The sequence below is a fragment of the Vicugna pacos genome, unplaced genomic scaffold, assembly GCF_048564905.1.
Source record: "Vicugna pacos unplaced genomic scaffold, VicPac4 scaffold_19, whole genome shotgun sequence".
NCBI lineage: Eukaryota > Metazoa > Chordata > Mammalia > Artiodactyla > Camelidae > Vicugna > Vicugna pacos.
Window position 1 is genome coordinate 28,897,645 of NW_027328740.1, and position 22,938 is coordinate 28,920,582.

The window sequence follows — 22,938 nt, forward strand, 5'->3', positions numbered from 1 at the left end:
CCCACCTGGGTTCAGGGCCCGGCCTAGGGAAACACTGAAGGATGTCAAACATAGGGATTATATTAGATCCCAGGTGCTGCTGTCAGTTGGAGGAATCTCCCCACACTCAGGATACCAGAACACCACATCGTGTGTGTGCTGAAGGTGGGGAAACAGTGTCCTTGCAACTTTCAGGGGGCACAGGTATACCCAAATATTTGGTTGTAGGTTAATCCACCTCAAATCCCGTGGAGAGGCACTCAATAATACTTGGATTTAGAGCCCAACCCTCACATTCCCCCGCACTCCCGCCTAGGCTAGCCATCAGTGAAGACAAGTTAATGGATTGTATTAGAACCCAGGCCCTGCTGTCAGTTGTAGGTGTCTCCCCACACTCAGGAAACCTCAACCCGTCTTCGTGTGTGTGCTGGAGTTGGGGAAACAGAGTTGACGCATTTTTTGGGGGGCACAGTTGTTCCAAGTTTGGGGATGTATTTTAAACACCTCCACTGCCCAGAGAGAGGCACTCGCTATTACGAGTTTTTAGTGCCCAACACCCAACTTCGCTCACAGCCTGGCCAATGGAAACACTCAGTGAAAGCAAGCCAAATGATATTATAAGTTCCCAGTTGCTGCTGTCATTTGGAGGTGCCTACCCACACTCAGTATACCAGAACTATTCTTTGTGAGTGTGCTGGAGGTGGTGAAAGAGTGTCCACGCATCTTCATGAGGGCACAGGTGTTCCCAGGTTTGGATGTAGTTTAAACACCTATACTGAACATAGAGAGGCACACGCTAATACTTGGCTTTAGAGCCCATCCCCCACCTAGGCTCAGAGCCCGGCCTAGGGAAACACTGAAGGATGTCAAACATAGGGATTATATTAGATCCCAAGTGCTGCTGTCATTTGGAGGAGTCTCCCCACACTCAGGATACCAGAACACCACATCGTGTGTGTGCTGAAGGTGGGGATACAGTGTCCTTGCAACTTTCAGGGGGCACAGGTATTCCCAAATATTTGGTTGTAGGTTAAACCACTTCAAATCCCGTGGAGAGGCACTCAATTATACTTGGTTTTAGAGCCCAACCCTCACATTTCCCCGCACTCCCGCCTAGGCTAGCCATCAGTGAAGACAAGTTAATGGATTCGATTAGAACCCAGGCCCTGCTGTCAGTTGTAGGTTCCTCCCCACACTCAGGAAACCTCAACCCGTCTTAGTGTGTGTGCTGGAGTTGGGGAAAATGGGTCGACACATATTTTGGGGGGCACAGTTTTTCCAAGTTTGGGGATGTATTTTAAACACCTCCACTGCACATAGAGAGGCACTCGCTATTACTAGTCTTTAGTGCCCAACACCCAACTTCGCTCACAATCTGGCCAATGGAAACACTCAGGGAAAGCAAGCCAAATCATATTATAAGTTCCCAGTTGCTGCTGTCATTTGGAGGTGCCTACCCACACTGAGTATACCAGAACTATTCTTCGTGGGTGTGCTGGAGGTGGGGAAAGAGAGACCACGCATTTATATGGGGGGCAGGTGTTTAAAGGTTAGGGCTGTAGTTTTAAAAACCTCCATGCCCATAGAGAGGCACTCGCTAAAACCTAGCTATAGAGACCAAACCCCACATTTGATCAAAGCCTGGCCTATGTAAACACTCAGGGAACACAAGCTAAGGGATTCAAATAGAACCCAGGTACTGCTGTCATTTGGAGTAGCCTCCCCATGCTCAGGATTCCAGAAAACTTCTTCGTGTGTGTGCTGTTGGTGGAGAAACAGTGTCCACGCGTATTCCAGGGGGCAAAGGTATTCCCTTGTTGGGGGTTGTTGGTTAAACACCTCAACTTCCCATGGAGAGGCACTCACTAATACTTGGATTTAGAGCCCAAATCCCACTTTGAACCGCACTCCAGCTTATGCAATCCATCAGGGAAGAGAAGCTTAAGGATTCTACTAGAACACTGGCACTGCTCACAGTTGGAGGAACTTTCCCACTCTCAGAATTCCGGAAGCCAACCTTATGTGGCAGGGAGATGTGGAGCCACAATCCAAGTAGATGAATGGGGTCACACTTGTTTCCCATTAGGGAGAAGTCCTCTAAATAATTCCATATTCTATCAGGGGGCAGTTGCTGCTACTTGGCCTCCAAGCCAAACTCCCAGATTTCCCTCTCAGCCCGGCATAGGGAAACACTCAAGGAATACAAGCTAAGGGATTCTATTAGAACCCAGGCGCTGCTGTCATTTGGAGGAGCCTCCCCACAATCAGGATACTTGAGCACGTCTCCGTGTGTGTGCTGGAGGTGGGGAATCAGAGTCCACGCATCTTTATGGGGGCACAGGTGTTCCAAGGTTGGGGAAGAAGTTTCAAATCCTCCACTGCCCACAGAGATGCACTCGCTTATTCTTGGCTTTAGAGCCCATTCCCCACCATCGCTCACTGCTAGGTCTAGGAAAAAACTTAGGGAAGTCAATGTGAGTTATTCTATTAGAACGCAGGCGCTGCTGTCAGTTGGAGGATCTTCCACACACTCAGGAAGCCGGATCCCAGCCTTGTGTGTGGGGGAGGTGTGGATACCCAGTCCACACAGATGAATGGGGTCACAGGTGTTCCACATTAGCGTGAAATCCTCTAAGTACTTCCTCAGTAAATCGGGGGGCACTCGTTGATACTTGGACTTCAAACCCAACCCACACTTTCCCCCACTCTCCAGACTAGGCATGCCATCAGGTAAGACAAGCTAAGGGATTCTATTAGAACCCAGGCGCTGCTGTCAGTTGGAGGAGACTCCCCATTCTCAGGATACCTGAACAAGACTTTGTGTGTGTGCTGTTGTTGGAGATACATAGACCACGCAACTTTATGGGGGCACAGGTGTTCCCAGGGAGGGAATGTACTTTAAACACCTCCACTGCCCATAGAGAGGCACTCGCTATTACTTGGCTTTAGAGACCAACCCCCACCTTCGCTCCCATCCCGTCCTTGGAAAACACTCAGGGAAGGTAACCTAAGGGATCCTATTAGATCCCAGATGCTGCTGTCAGTGGGAGGTGCCTCCCCACACTCAGGATACCAGAACAATTCTTCATGTGTGTGCTGGAGGTGGGGAAACAGAGTCCACACATTTTTCAAGGAGCACAGGTATTCCCAGGTTGTGGGATTTTGGTGAATAATTTCCTCATCCCATGGAGAAGCACTCGCTAATACTTGGATTTACAGCCCAACCCCCAATTTCCCCCGCACTCCGCCCTTGGCAAGCCATCATTGAAGACAAGTAAATGTATTGTATTAGAACCCAGGCGCTGCTGTTAGTTGGAGGAATCTCCCCACACTCAAAACAACTGAGCCTGATATCGTGTGTGTGCTGGAGGAGGGAAACTGAGTCCACACATCTTTATCGGGGCACAGGTGTTCCCAGGGAGGGAATGTACTTTAAACACCTCCACTGCCCATAGAGAGGCACTCGCTGTTACTTGGTTTTAGAGCACAACCCATAACTTCGCTCAAAACCTGGCCAAGGAAAATACTCAGGGAAGTCAATCTAATGGATCCAATTAGATCCCAGGTGCTATTGTCAGTTGCAGGAGCCTCCCCACACTCAGGATACCAGAAAACGTCGTGTGTGTGCTGGAGGTGGGGAAACAGATTCCACGCATCTTTATGGGGCACAGGTGTTCCAAGGTTGGGGAAGTAGATTAAAACCCTCCACTGCCCACAGAGATGCACTCGGTAATACTTGGCTTTAGAGCCCATCCCCCACCATCGCTTACTGCTAGGCCTAGGAAAACACTTAGGGAAGTGAAGATAAGGGATTCTATGAAAAGCCAGGTGCTGCTGTCTGTTGGAGGAACCTCCCCACACTCAGAACCCCAGAACAGTTCTTCCTGTGTGTGCTGGAGGTGGGGAAACATAGCACACGCATTTTCAGGGGGCACAGTTATTCCACGGTTGAGGGTTGTAGGTCAAACACCCACATCCCATGGAAAGGCTCTCGCTAATACTTGGTTTAGAGCCAAATCCCAACTTTCCCCTGCACACCGGCCTTTTCAATCCATCATGGAAGACATGTTAAGGTATTGTATTAGAACCCAGGTGCTGCTGTTAGTGGGAAGAACCTCCCCACACTCAAGACATCTGAACCCAATGCCGTGTGTGTGCTGGAGGAGGGAAACAGAGTCCACGCATTTTTCTGGGGGCACAGGTGTTCCCAGGTTGGGGATGTAGTTAAACACTTCCACATCTCATAGAGAGGCACTCGCTATTACTTTGGTTTAGTGTCCAACCACACCTTCGCTCACAGCCCGGCCTATGGAAACACTCAGGGAAGTCAAGCCAAGTGATTCTATTAGATCCCAGGTGCTGCTGTCAGTTGGAGGAGCCTCCCCACACTCAGAATACCAGAAAAGTTTTCATGTGTGTCCTGGAGGTGGGGAAACAAAGTCCACGTTTATTTATTGGATCACAGGTATTCCCAGGATGGGGATGTACGTAATCACTTCCACTGCTCATAGAGAGGCACTCGCTATTACTTTGGTTTAGTGCCCAATCCCACCTTAACTCACATCACGGCCAAAGGAAACAATCAGGGATGTCAATCCAAGAGATTCTATTAGATCCCAGGTGCTGCCGTCAGTTTGAAGAGCCTCCCCACACTTAGGATAGCCGAATAGTTCTTCGTGTGTGTGCTGGAGTTGGGGAAACAGATCTACACATCTTGCAAGGGGCACAGGTATTCACAGGTTGTGGATTGCAGTTTAAAGACCTCCACATCCCGTGGAGAGGCACTCGATTGTACTTGTTTGTCGAGGCTGAACCCCACATTCCCCCGCACTCTGGCATAGACAAGTCATCAGGGAAGGCAAACTTAGGGATTGTATAAGAACCCAGTCACTGTTGTCAGTTGGAGAATCTTCCCCACACTCAGGATCCGGAATACAGCCTTTAGTGTGGGGGATGTGTGGAGACCCACCCACGCAGAAGAATGGGGGCACAGGTGTTCCACGTTAGGGAGAATTCCTCAAAATATTTCCTCAGTCCATTGGAGGCACTCGATGCTACTTGGCCTCCAATCCCAACCCCCAGCTTTCCCTCGCAGTCCGGCGTAGGGAAACACACAGGAAATACAAGCTAAGGGGTTTTATTGGAATCCAGGCACTGCTGTCATTTGGAAGATCTTCCCCACTCTCAGGATACCTGAACACATTTTCGTGTGTGTGCTGGAGGTGGTGAAAGAGTGTCCACGCATCTTCATGAGGGCACAGGTGTTCCCAGGTTTGGATGTAGTTTAAACACCTCCACGGAACATAGAGAGGCACACGCTAATACTTGGCTTTAAAGCCCAACCCCCAACTAGGCTCAGAGCCCGGCCTAAGAAAACACTGAAGCATGACAAACATAGGGATTATATTAGATCCCAGGTGCTGCTGTCAGTTGGAGGAGTCTCCCCACACTCAAGATACCAGAACACCACATCGTGTGTGTGCTGAAGGTGGGGAAACTGTGTCCTTGCAACTTTCAGGGGGCACAGGTATTCCCAAATATTTGGTTATAGGTTAAATCACTTCAAATCCCGTGGAGAGGCCCTCAATAATACTTGGTTTTAGAGCCCAACCCTCACATTCCCCCGCACTCCCGCCTAGGCTAGCCATCAGTGAAGACAAGTTAATGGATTGTATTAGAACCCAGGCCCTGCTGTCAGTTGTAGGTGCCTCCCCACACTCAGGAAACCTCAACCCGTCTTAGTGTGTGTGCTGGAGTTGGGGAAACAGAGTCGACGCATTTCTTGGGGGGCACAGTTGCTCCAAGTTTGGGGATGTATTTTAAACACCTCCACTGCCCAGAGAGAGGCACTCACTATTACTAGTCTTTAGTGCCCAACACACAACTTCGCTCACAGCCTTGCCAATGCAAACACTCAGGGAAAGCAAGCCAAATGATATTATAAGTTCCCAGTTGCTGATGTCATCTGGAGGTGCCTACCGACACTCAGTATACCAGAACTATTCTTCGTGGGTGTGCTGGAGGTGGGGAAAGAGAGACCACGCATTTATATGGGGGGCAGGTGTTTAAAGGTTAGGGCTGTAGTTTTAAAAACCTCCATGCCCATAGAGAGGCACTCGCTAAAACCTAGCTATAGAGACCAAACCCCACATTAGATCAAAGCCTGGCCTATGTAAAACACTCAGGGAACACAAGCTAAGGGATTCTAATAGAACCCAGGTGCTGCTGTCATTTGGAGTAGCCCCCCCATGCTCAGGATTCCAGAAAACGTCTTCGTGTGTGTGCTGTTGGTGGAGAAACAGTGTCCACGCATATTCTAGGGGGCAAAGGTATTCCATTTTTGGGGGTTGTTGGATAATCACCTCAACTTTCCATGGAGAGGCACTCACTAATACTTGGATTTAGAGCCCAAATCACACTTTGAACCGCACTCCAGCTTATGCAATCCATCAGGGAACAGAAGCTTAAGGATTCTACTAGAACACTGGCACTGCTCTCAGTTGGAGGAACTTTCCCACTCTCAGAATTCCGGAAGCCAACCTTATGTGGCGGGGAGATGTGGAGCCACAATCCAAGTAGATGAATGGGGTCACACTTGTTTCCCATTAGGGAGAAGTCCTCTAAATAATTCCATATTCCATCGGGGGGCCGTTGCTGCTACTTGGCCTCCAAGCCAAACTCCCAGATTTCCCTCCCAGCCCGGCATAGGGACACACTCAAGGAATAAAAACTAATTGAATCTATTAGAACCCAGGCGCTGCTGTCATTTGGAGGAGCCTCCCCACAATCAGGATACCTGAGCACGTCTCCGTGTGTGTGCTGGAGGTGGGGAATCAGAGTCCACGCATCTTCATGGGGGCACAGGTGTTCCAAGTTTGGGGAAGAAGTTTCAAATCCTCCACTGCCCACAAAGATGCACTCGCTTATTCTTGGCTTTAGAGCCCATTCCCCACCATCGCTCACTGCTAGGTCTAGGAAAAAACTTAGGGAAGTCCAGCTGAGTTATTCTATTAGAACGCAGGCGCTGCTGTCAGTTGGAGGAACTTCCACACACTCAGGATTCCGGATCCCAGCCTTGTGTGTGGGAGGTGTGGATACCCAGTCCACACAGATGAATGGGGGCACAGGTGTTCCACAATAGCGTGAAATCCTCTAAGTACTTCCTCAGTAAATCGGGGGGCACTCATTGCTACTTGGACTTCAAACCCAACCCCCACTTTCCCCCACTCTCCAGCCTAGGCATGCCATCAGGTAAGACAAGCTAAGGGATTCTATTAGAACCCAGGCGCTGCTGTCAGTTGGAGGAGGCTCCCCACACTCTGGATACCTGAACAAGTCTTTGTGTGTGTGCTTTTGTTGGAGATACATAGTCCACGCAACTTTTAGGGGGCACAGGTGTTCCCATGGAAGGAATGTACTTTAAACACCTCCACTGCCCATAGAGAGGCACTCGCTATAACTTGGCTTTAGAGCCCAACCCCCACCTTCGCTCCCTTCCCGTCCTTGGAAAACACTCAAGGAAGATAACCTAAGGGATCCTATTAGATCCCAGATGCTGCTGTCAGTGGGAGGTGCCTCCCCACACTCAGGATACCAGAACAATTATTCATGTGTGTGCTGGAGGTGGGGAAACAGATTCCACGCATTTTTCAAGGAGCACAGGTATTCCCAGGTTGTGGGATTTTGGTGAATAATTTCCTCATCCCATGGAGAAGCACTCGCTAGTACTTGGATTTACAGCCCAACCACCAATTTCCCCCGCACTCCGCCCTTGGCAAGCCATCATTGAAGAGAAGTAAATGTATTGTATTAGAACCCAGGTGCTGCTGTTAGTTGGAGGTACCTCCACACACACAAAACATCTGAACCAGATATCGTGTGTGTGCTGGAGGAGGGAAACTGAGTCCACACATCTTTATGGGGGCACAGGTGTTCCCAGGTTGGGGATATACTTTAACAACCTCCACTACCAAAAGAGAGGAGCTCGCTAATACCTGGTTTTAGAGCAGAACCCATAACTTCGCTCAAAACCTGGCCAAGGAAAATACTCAGTGAAGTCAATCTAATGGATCCAATTAGATCCCAGGTGCTATTGTCAGTTGCAGGAGCCTTCCCACACTCAGGATACCAGAAAACTTCGTGTGTGTGCTGGAGGTGGGGAAACAAAGAACACACATTTTTCAGGGTTCACAGTAATTCCCAAGTTGTGGGTTGTAGTTTAAACATCTCCACTACCCATGGAGAGGCACACGCTAATACTTAGTTTTAGAGCCCAAATCCCACTATCAACCACACACTGGCCTAGGCAAACCATCAGGGAAGACAAGCAAAGGGATTCTATTAAAACCAAGAGGTTGATATCAGTTGGAGGAACTACCCCACACTCAGGATACTGGAATCCATCCTTGTGTGGTGGGGAGGTTTGAAGCCCCACTCCACGCAGATGAATGGGTGCTCAGGTGTTTCCCTTTATGGAGAATTCATCTAAATACTTCCTCAGTCCATCGGGGACACTCGATACTATTTGGCCTCAAAGCCCAACCCCCAGGTTTCTCTCAGAGTCAGTCCTAGGGAAACACTCAGGGATTACAAGCTAAGGGATTCTATTAGAACCCAGCCGCTTCTGTCACCTGAAATTGCCAGCCCACACTCAGGATAGCAGAAAACGTCTTCATGTGTGTTCTGGTGGTGGGGATACAGAGTCCACGCTTTTTTTAAGGAGCACAGGTATTCCCATGTTGTGGGCTTTTGGTAAATAACCTCCAAATCCCATGGAGAAGCACTCGCTAATACTTGGATTTAGAGCCCAACCCACCCTTTCCCCAGCACTCCGTATCAGGCAACCAAACAGGGTAGACAAGTTAAGCGAATTTATAAGAACCAAGGCCCTGCTCTCAGTTGGAGGAGGCTGCCCACTCTCAGGATAACTGTGCAAGTGTTCGTGTGTGTGCTGGAGGTGTGGAAACAGACTCCACGGATCTTTATGGGGGCACAGGTGTTCCCAGGTTAGGGATGTAGTTTAAACACCTCCACAAACCATAGAGAGGTCATCGCAAATACTTGGTTTCGGAGCCCAAACCACACTGTCCCCCGCACTCCCGCCTAGGCTTTCCATCAGGGAAGACAAGCAAAGGGATTCAATTAGAACCCAGGCGCTGCTGTCAGTTGGAGGAACTTCCCTGCACTCAGAATTCCAGAAGACATTCTTAGGTGTGGGAGAGATGTGCAGCCCCACTGCACCCAGATGAATGGAGGAAAATGTGTTCCATTAAGGGAGAAGTCCTCTAAGTACTTCCTCAGTGGATCAGGGGTCAATAAATTCTACGTGGCCTCCTAGCCCAACCCCCAGCTTTCCTTCATGACCTGGCCTAAAAAACACTCAGAGAACAGAAGCTAAGGGATACTAATATAATCCAGGTGCTGCTGTCAGTTTGAGGAACGTCCCCGCACTCAGAATACCAGAACACATCTTCGTGTGTGTGCTGGATGTAGGGAAACAGTCAAAGCATTTTTCAGGGGCACATTTATACCATGGCTGTGGGTTGTAAGTTAAAAACCCACATCCCATGGATAGGCTCTCCCTAATACTTGGTTTAGAGCCCAACCCCCACTTTCCCCCACTCTCCAGCCTAGGCATGCCATCAGGGAAGACAAGCTAAGGGATTCTTTTAGAACCCAGGCGCTGCTGTCATTTGGAGGAGCCTCCCCACAATCAGGATACCTGAGCACGTCTCCGTGTGTGTGCTGGAGGTGGGGAAACAGATTCCACGCATCTTTATGGGGCACAGGTGTTCCAAGGTTGGGGAAGTAGTTTAAAACCCTCCACTACCCACAGAGATGCACTCGCTAATACTTGGATTAGAGCCCATCCCCCACCATCACTTACTGCTAGGCCTAGGAAAACACTTAGGGAAGTCAAGCTAAGGGATTCTATTACAACCCAGGTGCTGCTGTCTGTTGGAGGAACCTCCCCACACTCAGAACCCCAGAACACTTCTTCCTGTGTGTGCTGGACGTGGGGAAACAGCACACGCATTTTTCAGGGGTCACAGTAATCCCCAAGTTGTGGGTTGTAGTTTAAACATCTCCACTACCCATGGAGAGGTATACGCTAATACTTAGTTTTAGATCCCAAATCCCACTTTCAACCACACACTGGCCTAGGCAAACCATCAGGGAAGACAAGCAAAGGGATTCTATTAAAACCAAGACGCTGATGTCAGTTGGAGGAACTACCCCACCCTCAGGATACTGGAACACAACCTTGTGTGGTGGGGAGATTTGAAGCCCCACTCCACGCAGATGAATGGGTGCTCAGGTGTTTCCCTTTATGGAGAATTCATCTAAATACTTCCTCAGTCCATCGGGGACACTCGCTACTATTTGGCCTCAAAGCCCAACCCCCAGGTTTCTCTCAGAGTCAGTCCTAGGGAAACACTCAGGGATTACAAGCTAAGGGATTCTATTAGAACCCGGCCGCTTCTGTCACCTGAAATTGCCAGCCCACACTCAGGATAGCAGAAAACATCTTCATGTGTGTTCTGGTGGTGGGGATACAGAGTCCACGCTGTTTTCAAGGGGCACAGGTATTCCCATGTTGTGGGTTTTTGGTTAATAACCTCCAAATCCCATGGAGAAGCACTCGCTAATACTTGGATTTAGAGCCCAACCCACCCATTCCCCAGCACTCCGTATCAGGCAACTAAACCGGGGAGGCAAGTTAAGCGATTTTATAAGAACCAAGGCCCTGCTCTCAGTTGGAGGAGGCTGCCCACTCTCAGGATAACTGTGCAAGTGTTCGTGTGTGTGCTGGAGGTGTGGAAACAGACTCCACGGATCTTTATGGGGGCACAGGTGTTCCCAGGTTAGGGATGTAGTTTAAACAGCTCCACAAACCATAGAGAGGTCATCGCAAATACTTGGTTTCGGAGCCCAAACCACACTGTCCCCCGCACTCCCGCCTAGGCTTTCCATCAGGGAAGACAAGCAAAGGGATTCAATTAGAACCCAGGCGCTGCTGTCAGTTGGAGGAACTTCTCTGCACTCAGAATTCCAGGAAACATTCTTAGGTGTGGGAGAGATGTGCAGCCCCACTGCACCCAGATGAATGGAGGAAAAGGTGTTCCGTTTAGGGAGACGTCCTCTAAGTACTTCCTCAGTGGATCAGGGGGCACTCACTCCTACGTGGCCTCCAAGCCCAACCCCCAGCATTCCCTCATGGGCTGGCCTAAAATAACACCCAGGGAACAGAAGCTAAGTGATACTAATAGAATCCAGGTGCTGCTGTCAGTTTGAGGAACTTCCCCACACTCAGAATACCAGAACACATCTTCGTGTGTGTGCTGGATGAAGGGAAACATTCAAAGCATCTTTCAGGGGACACATTTATTCCATGGTTGTGGGTTGTAGGCTAAAAACCCACATCCCATGGATACGCTCTCGCTATTACTTGGTTTAGAGCCCAACCCCCACTTTCCCCCACTCTCCAGCATAGGCATGCCAACAGGGAAGACAAGCTAAGGGATTCTTTTAGAACCCAGGCTCTGCTGTCATTTGAAGGAGCATCCCCACAATCAGGACACCTGAGCAAGTCTCCGTGTGTGTGCTGGAGGTGGGGAAACAGATTCCACGCATCTTTATGGATCACAGGTTTTCCAAGGTTGGGGAAGTAGTTTAAAGCCCTCCACTACCCACAGAGATGCACTCGCTAATACTTGGCTTTAGAGCCAATCCCACACCATCGCTTACTGCTAGGCCTAGGAAAACACTTAGGGAAGTCAAGCTAAGGGATTCTATTAAAATTCAGGTGCTGCTGTCTGTTGGAGGAACCTCCCCACACTCACAACCCCAGAACACTTCTTCCTGTGTGTGCTGGACGTGGGGAAACATAGCACACACATTTTTCAGGGGTCACAGTAATTCCCAAGTTGTGGGTTGTAGTTTAAACATCTCCACTGCCCATGGAGAGGCACACGCTAATACTTAGTTTTAGATCCCAAATCCCACTTTCAACCACACACTGGCCTAGGCAAACCATCAGGGAAGACAAGCAAAGGGATTCTATTAAAACCAAGACGCTGATGTCAGTTGGAGGAACTACCCCACCCTCAGGATACTGGAACGCAACCTTGTGTGGTGGGGAGATTTGAAGCCCAACTCCACGCAGATGAATGGGTGCTCAGGTGTTTCCCTTTATGGAGAATTCATCTAAATACTTCCTCAGTCCATCGGGGACACTCGCTACTATTTGGCCTCAAAGCCAAACCCCCAGGTTTCTCTCAGAGTCAGTCCTAGGGAAACACTCAGGGATTACAAGCTAAGGGATTCTATTAGAACCCAGCCGCTTCTGTCACCTGAAATTGCCAGTCCACACTCAAGATAGCAGAAAACTTCTTCATGTGTGTTCTGGTGGTGGGGATTCAGAGTCCATACTTTTTTCAAGGAGCACAGGTATTCCCATATTGTGGGGTTTTGGTTAATAACCTCCAAATCCCATGGAGAAGCACTCGCTAATACTTGGATTTAGAGACCAACCCATCCTTTCTCCAGCACTCTGTATCAGGAAACCAAACAGTGTAGACAAGTTAAGCGATTTTATATGAACCAAGGCCCTGCTCTCAGTTGGAGGAGGCTGCCCACTCTCAGGATAACTGTGCAAGTGTTCGTGTGTGTGCTGGAGGTGTGGAAACAGACTCCACGGATCTTTATGGGGGCACAGGTGTTCCCAGGTTAGGGATGTAGTTTAAACAGCTCCACAAACCATAGAGAGGTCATCGCAAATACTTGGTTTCGGAGCCCAAACCACACTGTCCCCCGCACTCCCGCCTAGGCTTTCCATCAGGGAAGACAAGCAAAGGGATTCAATTAGAACCCAGGCGCTGCTGTCAGTTGGAGGAACTTCCCTGCACTCAGAATTCCAGTACGCATTCTTAGGTGTGGGAGAGATGTGCAGCCCCACTGCACCCAGATGAATGGAGGAAAAGGTGTTCCGTTTAGGGAGAAGTCCTCTAAGTACTTCCTCAATGGATCAGGGGGCACTCACTGCTACGTGGCCTCCAAGCCCAACCACCAGCTTTCCCTCATGACCTGGCCTAAAGGAACACTCAGGGAACGGAAGCTAAGGGATACTAATAGAATCCAGGTGCTGCTGTCAGTTTGAGTATCTTCCCCACACTCAGAATACCAGAACACATCTTCGTGTGTGTGCTGGATGTAGGGAAACAGTCAAAGCACCTTTCAGGGGGCACAATTAATCCATGGTTGTGGGTTGTAGGTTAAAAACCCACATCCCATGGATAGGCTCTCGCTAATTCTTGGTTTAGAACCCAACCCCCACTTTCCCCCACTCTCCAGCCTAGGCATGCCATCAGGGAAGACAAGCTAAGGGATTCTTTTAGAACCCAGGCGCTGCTGTCATTTGGATTAGCCTCCCCACAATCAGGATACCTGAGCACATCTCCGTGTGTGTGCTGGAGGTGGGGTAACAGATTCCACGCATCTTTATGGGGCACAGGTGTTCCAAGGTTGGGGAAGTAGTTTAAAACCCTCCACTACCCACAGAGATGCCCTCGCTAAAACTTGGCTTTAGAGCCCATCCCCCACCATCACTTAATTCTAGGCCTAGGAAAACACTTAGGGAAGTCAAGCTAAGGGATTCTATTACAACCGAGGTGCTGCTGTCTGTTGGAGGAACCTCCCCACACTCAGAACCCCAGAACACTTCTTCCTGTGTGTGCTGGACGTGGGGAAACATAGCACACGCATTTTTCAGGGGTCACAGTAATTCCCAAGTTGTGGGTTGTAGTTTAAACATCTCCACTACCCATGGAGAGGCACACGCTAATACTTAGTTTTAGATCCCAAATCCCACTTTCAACCACACACTGGCCTAGGCAAACCATCAGGGAAGACAAGCAAAGGGATTCTATTAAAACCAAGACGCTGATGTCAGTTTGAGGAACTACCCCACCCTCAGGATACTGGAACCCAACCTTGTGTGGTGGGGAGATTTGAAGCCCCACTCCACGCAGATGAATGGGTGCTCAGGTGTTTCCCTTTATGGAGAATTCATCTAAATACTTCCTCAGTCCATCGGGGACACTCGCTACTATTTGGCCTCAAAGCCCAACCCCCAGGTTTCTCTCAGAGTCAGTCCTAGGGAAACACTCAGGGATTACAAGCTAAGGGATTCTATTAGAACCCAGCCGCTTCTGTCACCTGAAATTGCCAGTCCACACTCAAGATAGCAGAAAACTTCTTCATGTGTGTTCTGGTGGTGGGGATTCAGAGTCCATACTTTTTTCAAGGAGCACAGGTATTCCCATATTGTGGGGTTTTGGTTAATAACCTCCAAATCCCATGGAGAAGCACTCGCTAATACTTGGATTTAGAGACCAACCCATCCTTTCTCCAGCACTCTGTATCAGGAAACCAAACAGTGTAGACAAGTTAAGCGATTTTATATGAACCAAGGCCCTGCTCTCAGTTGGAGGAGGCTGCCCACTCTCAGGATAACTGTGCAAGTGTTCGTGTGTGTGCTGGAGGTGTGGAAACAGACTCCACGGATCTTTATGGGGGCACAGGTGTTCCCAGGTTAGGGATGTAGTTTAAACAGCTCCACAAACCATAGAGAGGTCATCGCAAATACTTGGTTTCGGAGCCCAAACCACACTGTCCCCCGCACTCCCGCCTAGGCTTTCCATCAGGGAAGACAAGCAAAGGGATTCAATTAGAACCCAGGCGCTGCTGTCAGTTGGAGGAACTTCCCTGCACTCAGAATTCCAGTACGCATTCTTAGGTGTGGGAGAGATGTGCAGCCCCACTGCACCCAGATGAATGGAGGAAAAGGTGTTCCGTTTAGGGAGAAGTCCTCTAAGTACTTCCTCAATGGATCAGGGGGCACTCACTGCTACGTGGCCTCCAAGCCCAACCACCAGCTTTCCCTCATGACCTGGCCTAAAGGAACACTCAGGGAACGGAAGCTAAGGGATACTAATAGAATCCAGGTGCTGCTGTCAGTTTGAGTATCTTCCCCACACTCAGAATACCAGAACACATCTTCGTGTGTGTGCTGGATGTAGGGAAACAGTCAAAGCACCTTTCAGGGGGCACAATTATTCCATGGTTGTGGGTTGTAGGTTAAAAACCCACATCCCATGGATAGGCTCTCGCTAATTCTTGGTTTAGAACCCAACCCCCACTTTCCCCCACTCTCCAGCCTAGGCATGACATCAGGGAAGACAAGCTAAGGGATTCTTTTAGAACCCAGGCGCTGCTGTCATTTGGATTAGCCTCCCCACAATCAGGATACCTGAGCACATCTCCGTGTGTGTGCTGGAGGTGGGGTAACAGATTCCACGCATCTTTATGGGGCACAGGTGTTCCAAGGTTGGGGAAGTAGTTTAAAACCCTCCACTACCCACAGAGATGCCCTCGCTAAAACTTGGCTTTAGAGCCCATCCCCCACCATCACTTAATTCTAGGCCTAGGAAAACACTTAGGGAAGTCAAGCTAAGGGATTCTATTACAACCGAGGTGCTGCTGTCTGTTGGAGGAACCTCCCCACACTCAGAACCCCAGAACACTTCTTCCTGTGTGTGCTGGACGTGGGGAAACATAGCACATGCATTTTTCAGGGGTCACAGTAATTCCCAAGTTGTGGGTTGTAGTTTAAACATCTCCACTACCCATGGAGAGGCACACGCTAATACTTAGTTTTAGATCCCAAATCCCACTTTCAACCACACACTGGCCTAGGCAAACCATCAGGGAAGACAAGCAAAGGGATTCTATTAAAACCAAGACGCTGATGTCAGTTTGAGGAACTACCCCACCCTCAGGATACTGGAACCCAACCTTGTGTGGTGGGGAGATTTGAAGCCCCACTCCACGCAGATGAATGGGTGCTCAGGTGTTTCCCTTTATGGAGAATTCATCTAAATACTTCCTCAGTCCATCGGGGACACTCGCTACTATTTGGCCTCAAAGCCCAACCCCCAGGTTTCTCTCAGAGTCAGTCCTAGGGAAACACTCAGGGATTACAAGCTATGGGATTCTATTAGAACCCAGCTGCTTCTGTCACCTGAAATTGCCTGCCCAAACTCAGGATAGCAGAAAACTTCTTCATGTGTGTTCTGGTGGTGGGGATACAGAGTCCACGCTGTTTTCAAGGAGCACAGGTATTCCCATGTTGTGGGTTTTTGGTTAATAACCTCCAAATCCCATGGAGAAGCACTCGCTAATACTTGGATTTAGAGCCCAACCCACCCTTTCCCCAGCACTCCGTATCAGGCAACCAAACCGGGTAGGCAAGTTAAGCGATTTTATAAGAACCAAGGCCCTGCTCTCAGTTGGAGGAGGCTGCCCACTCTCAGGATAACTGTGCAAGTGTTCGTGTGTGTGCTGGAGGTGTGGAAACAGACTCCACGGATCTTTATGGGGGCACAGGTGTTCCCAGGTTAGGGATGTAGTTTAAACAGCTCCACAAACCATAGAGAGGTCATCGCAAATACTTGGTTTCGGAGCCCAAACCACACTGTCCCCCGCACTCCCGCCTAGGCTTTCCATCAGGGAAGACAAGCAAAGGGATTCAATTAGAACCCAGGCGCTGCTGTCAGTTGGAGGAACTTCCCTGCACTCAGAATTCCAGTACACATTCTTAGGTGTGGGAGAGATGTGCAGCCCCACTGCACCGAGATGAATGGAGGAAAAGGTGTTCCGTTAAGGGAGAAGTCCTCTAAGTACTTCCTCAATGGATCAGGGGGCACTCACTGCTACGTGGCCTCCAAGCCCAACCACCAGCTTTCCCTCATGACCTGGCCTAAAGGAACACTCAGGGAACGGAAGCTAAGGGATACTAATAGAATCCAGGTGCTGCTGTCAGTTTGAGGAACTTCCCCACACTGAGAATACCAGAACACATCTTCGTGTGTGTGCTGGATGTAGGGAAACAGTGAAAGCACCTTTCAGGGGGCACAATTATTCCATGGTTGTGGGTTGTAGGTTAAAAACCCACATCCCATGGATAGGCTCTCGCTATTACTTGGTTTAGAGCCCAACCCCCACTTTCCCCCACTCTCCAGCCTAGGCATGCCATCAGGGAAGACAAGCTAAGGGATTCTTTTAGAACCCAGGCTCTGCTGTCATTTGGAGGGGCATCCCCACAATCGGGACACCTGAGCACGTCTCCGTGTGTGTGCTGGAGGTGGGGAAACAGATTCCACGCATCTTTATGGATCACAGGTTTTCCAAGGTTGGGGAAGTAGTTTAAAGACCTCCACTACCCACAGAGATGCACTCGCTAATACTTGGCTTTAGAGCCAATCCCACACCATCGCTTACTGCTAGGCCTAGGATAACACTTAGGGAAGTCAAGCTAAGGTATTCTATTAAAACCCAGGTGCTGCTGTCTGTTGGAGGAACCTCCCCACACTCAGAACCCCAGAACACTTCTTCCTGTGTGTGCTGGCCGTGGGGAAACATAGCACACGCATTTTTCAGGGGTCACAGTAATTCCCAAGTTGTGGGTTGTAGTTTAAACATCTCCACTGCCCATGGAGAGGCACACGCTAATACTTAGTTTTAGATCCCAAATCCCACTTTCAACCACACACTGGCCTAGGCAAACCATCAGGGAAGACAAGCAAAGGGATTCTATTAAAACCAAGACGCAGATGTCAGTTGGAGGAACTACCCCACCCTCAGGATACTGGAACGCAACCTTGTGTGGTGGGGAGATTTGAAGCCCAACTCCACGCAGATGAATGGGTGCTCAGGTGTTTCCCTTTATGGAGAATTCATCTAAATACTTCCTCAGTCCATCGGGGACACTCGCTACTATTTGGCCTCAAAGCCAAACCCCCAGGTTTCTCTCAGAGTCAGTCCTAGGGAAACACTCAGGGATTACAAGCTAAGGGATTCTATTAGAACCCAGCCGCTTCTGTCACCTGAAATTGCCAGTCCACACTCAAGATAGCAGAAAACTTCTTCATGTGTGTTCTGGTGGTGGGGATACAGAGTCCATACTTTTTTCAAGGAGCACAGGTATTCCCATATTGTGGGGTTTTGGTTAATAACCTCCAAATCCCATGGAGAAGCACTCGCTAATACTTGGATTTAGAGACCAACCCATCCTTTCTCCAGCACTCTGTATCAGGAAACCAAAGAGTGTAGACAAGTTAAGCGATTTTATAAGAACCAAGGCCCTGCTCTCAATTGGAGGAGGCTGCCCACTCTCAGGATAACTGTGCAAGTGTTCGTGTGTGTGCTGGAGGTGTGGAAACAGACTCCACGGATCTTTATGGGGGCACAGGTGTTCCCAGGTTAGGGATGTAGTTTATACAGCTCCACAAACCATAGAGAGGTCATCGCAAATACTTGGTTTCGGAGCCCAAACCACACTGTCCCCCGCACTCCCGCCTAGGCTTTCCATCAGGGAAGACAAGCAAAGGGATTCAATTAGAACCCAGGCGCTTCTGTCAGTTGGAGGAACTTCCCTGCACTCAGAATTCCAGGACACATTCTTAGGTGTGGGAGAGATGTGCAGCCCCACTGCACCCAGATGAATGGAGGAAAAGGTGTTCCTTTTTGGGAGAAGTCCTCTAAGTACTTCCTCAGTGGATCAAGGGGCACTCACTCCTACGTGGCCTCCAAGCCCAACCCCCAGCTTTCCCTCATGGCCTGGCCGAAAATAACACCCAGGGAACAGAAGCTAAGGGATACTAATAGAATCCAGGTGCTGCTGTCAGTTTGAGGAACTTCCCCACACTCAGAATACCAGAACACATCTTCGTGTGTGTGCTGGATGTAGGGAAACAGTCAAAGCACATTTCAGGGGGCACATTTATTCCATGGTTGTGGGTTGTAGGTTAAAAACCCACATCCCATGGATAGGCTCTCGCTAATTCTTGGTTTAGAACCCAACCCCCACTTTCCCCCACTCTCCAGCCTAGGCATGCCATCAGGGAAGACAAGCTAAGGGATTCTTTTAGAACCCAGGCGCTGCTGTCATTTGGATTAGCCTCCCCACAATCAGGATACCTGAGCACATCTCTGTGTGTGTGCTGGAGGTGGGGAAACAGATTCCACGCATCTTTATGGGGCACAGGTGTTCCAAGGTTGGGGAAGTAGTTTAAAACCCTCCACTACCCACAGAGATGCCCTCGCTAAAACTTGGCTTTAGAGCCCATCCCCCACCATCACTTAATTCTAGGCCTAGGAAAACACTTAGGGAAGTCAAGCTAAGGGATACTATTAAAACCCAGGTGCTGCTGTCTGTTGGAGGAACCTGCCCACACTCAGAACCCCAGAACACTTCTTCCTGTGTGTGCTGGACGTGGGGAAACATAGCACACGCATTTTTCAGGGGTCACAGTAATTCCCAAGTTGTGGGTTGTAGTTTAAACATCTCCACTACCCATGGAGAGGCACACGCTAATACTTAGTTTTAGATCCCAAATCCCACTTTCAACCACACACTGGCCTAGGCAAACCATCAGGGAAGACAAGCAAAGGGATTCTATTAAAACCAAGACGCTGATGTCAGTTTGAGGAACTACCCCACCCTCAGGATACTGGAACCCAACCTTGTGTGGTGGGGAGATTTGAAGCCCCACTCCACGCAGATGAATGGGTGCTCAGGTGTTTCCCTTTATGGAGAATTCATCTAAATACTTCCTCAGTCCATCGGGGACACTCGCTACTATTTGGCCTCAAAGCCCAACCCCCAGGTTTCTCTCAGAGTCAGTCCTAGGGAAACACTCAGGGATTACAAGCTAAGGGATTCTATTAGAACCCAGCTGCTTCTGTCACCTGAAATTGCCAGCCCAAACTCAGGATAGCAGAAAACGTCTTCATGTGTGTTCTGGTGGTGGGGATACAGAGTCCACGCTGTTTTCAAGGAGCACAGGTATTCCCATGTTGTGGGGTTTTGGTTAATAACCTCCAAATCCCATGGAGAAGCACTCGCTAATACTTGGATTTAGAGCCCAACCCACCCTTTCCCCAGCACTCCGTATCAGGCAACCAAACCGGGTAGGCAAGTTAAGCGATTTTATAAGAACCAAGGCCCTGCTCTCAGTTGGAGGAGGCTGCCCACTCTCAGGATATCTGTGCAAGTGTTCGTGTGTGTGCTGGAGGTGTGGAAACAGACTCCACGGATCTTTATGGGGGCACAGGTGTTCCCAGGTTAGGGATGTAGTTTAAACAGCTCCACAAACCATAGAGAGGTCATCGCAAATACTTGGTTTCGGAGCCTAAACCACACTGTCCCCCGCACTCCCGCCTAGGCTTTCCATCAGGGAAGACAAGCAAAGGGATTCAATTAAAACCCAGGCGCTGCTGTCAGTTGGAGGAACTTCCCTGCACTCAGAATTCCAGGACACATTCTTAGGTGTGGGAGAGATGTGCAGCCCCACTGCACCCAGATGAATGGAGGAAAAGGTGTTCCGTTTAGGGAGAAGTCCTCTAAGTACTTCCTCAGTGGATCAAGGGGCACTCACTCCTACGTGGCCTCCAAGCCCAACCCCCAGCTTTCCCTCATGGCCTGGCCGAAAATAACACCCAGGGAACAGAAGCTAAGGGATACTAATAGAACCCAGGTCCTGCTGTCAGTTTGAGGAACCTCCCCACACTCAGAATACCAGAACAATTCTTCGCGTGTTTGCTGGATGAAGGGAAACAGTCAAAGCATCTTTCAGGGGGCACATTTATTCCATGGTTGTGGGTTGTAGGCTAAAAACCCACATCCCATGGATAGGCTCTCGCTATTACTTGGTTTAGAGCCCAACCCACACTTTCCCCCACTCACCAGCCTAGGCATGACATCAGGGAAGACAAGCTAAGGGATTCTTTTAGAACCCAGGCGCTGCTGTCATTTGGATTAGCCTCCCCACAATCAGGATACCTGAGCACATCTCCGTGTGTGTGCTGGAGGTGGGGAAACAGATTCCACGCATCTTTATGGGGCACAGGTGTTCCAAGGTTGGGGAAGTAGTTTAAAACCCTCCACTACCCACAGAGATGCACTCGCTAATACTTGGCTTTAGAGCCCATCCCCCACCATCACTTAATTCTAGGCCTAGGAAAACACTTAGGGAAGTCAAGCTAAGGGATACTATTAAAACCCAGGTGCTGCTATCTGTTGGAGGAACCTCCCCACGCTCAGAACCCCAGAACACTTCTTCCTGTGTGTGCTGGACGTGGGGAAACATAGCACACGCATTTTTCAGGGGTCACAGTAATTCCCAAGTTGTGGGTTGTAGTTTAAACATCTCCACTACCCATGGAGAGGCACACGCTAATACTTAGTTTTAGATCCCAAATCCCACTTTCAACCACACACTGGCCTAGGCAAACCATCAGGGAAGACAAGCAAAGGGATTCTATTAAAACCAAGAAGCTGATGTCAGTTTGAGGAACTACCCCACCCTCAGGATACTGGAACCCAACCTTGTGTGGTGGGGAGAATTGAAGCCCCATTCCACGCAGATGAATGGGTGCTCAGGTGTTTCCCTTTATGGAGAATTCATCTAAATACTTCCTCAGTCCATCGGGGACACTCGCTACTATTTGGCCTCAAAGCCCAACCCCCAGGTTTCTCTCAGAGTCAGTCCTAGGGAAACACTCAGGGATTACAAGCTAAGGGATTCTATTAGAACCCAGCTGCTTCTGTCACCTGAAATTGCCAGCCCAAACACAGGATAGAAGAAAACATCTTCATGTGTGTTCTGGTGGTGGGGATACAGAGTCCACGCTGTTTTCAAGGAGCACAGGTATTCCCATGTTGTGGGTTTTTGGTTAATAACCTCCAAATCCCATGGAGAAGCACTCGCTAATACTTGGATTTAGAGCCCAACCCACCCTTTCCCCAGCACTCCGTATCAGGCAACCAAACCGGGTAGGCAAATTAAGCGATTTTATAAGAACCAAGGCCCTGCTCTCAGTTGGAGGAGGCTGCCCACTCTCAGGATAACTGTGCAAGTGTTCGTGTGTGTGCTGGAGGTGTGGAAACAGACTCCACGGAATTTATGGGGGCACAGGTGTTCCCAGGTTAGGGATGTAGTTTAAACACCTCCACAAACCATAGAGAGGTCATCGCAAATACTTGGTTTTGGAGCCCAAACCACACTTTCCCCCGCACTCCCGCCTAGGCTTTCCATCAGAGAAGACAAGCAAAGGGATTCAATTAGAACCCAGGCGCTGCTGTCAGTTGGAGGAACTTCCCTGCACTCAGAATTCCAGGACACATTCTTAGGTGTGGGAGAGATGTGCAGCCCCACTGCACCCAGATGAATGTAGGAAAAGGTGTTCCGTTTAGGGAGAAGTCCTCTAAGTACTTCCTCAGTGGATCAAGGGGCACTCACTCCTACGTGGCCTCCAAGCCCAACCCCCAGCTTTCCCTCATGGCCTGGCCGAAAATAACACCCAGGGAACAGAAGCTAAGGGATACTAATAGAACCCAGGTCCTGCTGTCAGTTTGAGGAACCTCCCCACACTCAGAATACCAGAACAATTCTTCGCGTGTTTGCTGGATGAAGGGAAACAGTCAAAGCATCTTTCAGGGGGCACATTTATTCCATGGTTGTGGGTTGTAGGCTAAAAACCCACATCCCATGGATAGGCTCTCGCTATTAATTGGTTTAGAGCCCAACCCCCACTTTCCCCCACTCTCCAGCCTAGGCATGCCATCAGCGAAGACAAGGTAAGGGATTCTTTTAGAACCCAGGCTCTGCTGTCATTTGGAGGAGCATCCCCACAATCAGGACACCAGAGCACGTCTCCGTGTGTGTGCTGGAGGTGGGGAAATAGATTCCACGCATCTTTATGGATCACAGGTTTTCCAAGGTTGGGGAAGTAGTTTAAAGCCCTCCACTACCCACAGAGATGCACTCGCTAATACTTGGCTTTAGAGCCAATCCCACACCATCGCTTACTGCTAGGCCTAGGATAACACTTAGGGAA